General features: G+C 60.0%; 1 protein-coding gene across 1 annotated transcript in view; it reads right to left on the bottom strand.

Moving 5' to 3' along the window:
- CELSR1 (cadherin EGF LAG seven-pass G-type receptor 1) overlaps window positions 1-2190 on the bottom strand; it is a 155797-nt gene that overhangs the window by 143068 nt on the left and 10539 nt on the right. The gene's annotated exons all lie outside the window — the stretch shown is intronic.

Genomic DNA, 2190 nt, shown 5'->3' with positions numbered 1-2190 from the left:
AGAGGGAAGGCTGGCAGGGGGCTCCCTGAATCTGTGCTCTTGGAGCCGGAAGGCCCCCCGAGGGTACATCAGACAGCTGCTCTGTGTGGGCTCATCCGTGCCCACCTCCCCTTCCTGTGGCTCTGACCTCTGCACTGGCTCTGGCTCCTCCCTGCAGCTGGTGCACACCGGTCCTGCACTCCACACTTTCCTGTGACACAGCTCCACCACAGAAGACCCCATAGAGATGCAGGCACAGCTCCCCAGGACCCCCTGCTTCCCCACCCTGCTCATCCGAGGGAGCGGGGAAGGGCCGATTGCTCCCGTGGAATCAGGCCTGACGCACACACGGCCCTCAGCCGTCCTGTTCTGGGCAATGTGGTCACTCGCACCGAGCTTCCATCCTCAGAATCCCCAAACCTGGGCTCCCCCTTCCAGGGCTCAGCCATTGGCCGAAGGTGGGGATTGAAGGGGGTGGTCACCACAATAGTTAGAGCACTCAGACACCAGGGTCTGGGCCCGGCCCTCCCCACTACCAGCTCACCGGCCTCAGTCTCTCCGCTGCAAAATGAGGATTCTCTGAGATCCCAATGAGATGACGCAGGCAGAGCCCAAGCACACAAGCCAGAACAGCATGGTGGCCGTGCTCTCATGTGACCAGCCCAGATGCCCCGTCTGGCTCTGAGGCCAGCCTCCTGCACCGTGGGCCGCCTGGTCCTCGAGGGCCAGGCCCTGACCCCGGACCATGAAGCCACAGCAAAGAGGACGAGGGGCGCCCAGTCAGGGAGGGGAGCAGTTAAGGAGGGGGGCCATAACCCCCCAGCTCCCCAGAGCCAGCACAAGGCATTCGGGGACCCAGAAGTGTCCACTCTGTCAAGAAACGTGACGACAGGTGAGGGGCGGGGCAGCCCATCTCAGGTTCCTGCCTAGAAAATGGAGGGACTGTCACCTTGCCCACAAGATTCATGGAGAAAGGACACCAGCTCACCTGCTCACCTGAAGTTCACCTGCACCGGCAGCTCCAACGGAAAAGCATGTGGAAAGGTGCCCACAACGCCAATCCCTGCAGCCTCAGCCGCCGACCTGCCAGGCACTGCGGATCTGACATGGCAGTGTCCGCCAGCCAAGGGCTAGCACAATGCCCCTTCCACGGGGTCCCCCATCCTCCGTTCATTCCCAAACCCCTGCACAAGGCCCCCAGCTCCGAGGGACCCCCTGTGTTGGCCCACGTGCCCTCCAGCACGACGGTAAAGGTTAAAACCCAGTAGCGCAGGGGCTTCCCTGGTGGCGCAGTGGTTGAGAGTCCGCCTGCCGATGCAGGGGACGCAGGTTCGTGCCCCGGTCCGGGAAGATCCCACATGCCGCGGAGCGGCTGGGCCCGTGAGCCATGGCCGCTGAGCCTGCGCGTGCGGAGCCTGTGCCCCGCAGTGGGAGAGGCCACAACAGTGAGAGGCCCACACCGCAAACAACAACAACAACAAAAACCCAGTAGTGCAGTGGGTGGAAGGAAAGGTTATTCTAACATAGTTTGCCTTTAAAGTAGTTGTTTAAATCACGTGTGGGTCTGTTCGTGTGTAGACATGCGTACATGTGTACCTGTGTATATGTGTACGTGTGCGTGTCTGTGCGCTTAAGAAAAAACCATGGCCTTTATCCAGGACGTCAAGAGACACTCAACAGAGTGATGAAAATGATAAAGCTTCCTGCTGGGTATTTCCCAGCTTCGGAAGGTTCACGCCCAAAAAGGTGCCTGATTAGCCAGGTAGCCGCAAGTTCTCACCTGAAGCAAAAGCAGAGTTCAGCCATTGGAGTTGTCCTGAAAACAGCCCATTCCTTCCACCCGGGGCCAAGCCCCCAGCCAAGCATGGAAGGAACTGAGAGTGGCCTGTCCTCTGCACAGGCCCCACCCCCCGGCATCTGTCCTCTAAGTGAAGGCCAAAGAGGAGGCCCTTGGCCTTGGCACGTGGCCCCGCCCCCCGGACCCCTCTGGATCATTCCATAAATAATCCACAGATTTGCTGAGCACCTACTGTGTGCCGAGCCTCAGGCCCACAGGGCAAAGCAGAGGGGGGCCCGTTGTCCCCAAGAACAAAAGGTTACTTCCCTCTGTCCACCACAACCTGGGTCCCTAACCCGAGTTACCCCGGTTGCCCTTCCAAAGCACACATGCAGAAAGGAAGGGCGTTATTTACTATCCCTCCTCCACCCACC

The sequence above is a fragment of the Lipotes vexillifer genome, unplaced genomic scaffold (genome assembly GCF_000442215.2).
Source record: "Lipotes vexillifer unplaced genomic scaffold, Lipotes_vexillifer_v1.1 scaffold382, whole genome shotgun sequence".
Taxonomy (NCBI): domain Eukaryota; kingdom Metazoa; phylum Chordata; class Mammalia; order Artiodactyla; family Lipotidae; genus Lipotes; species Lipotes vexillifer.
This window is presented reverse-complemented; position numbering and strand designations above follow the sequence as displayed.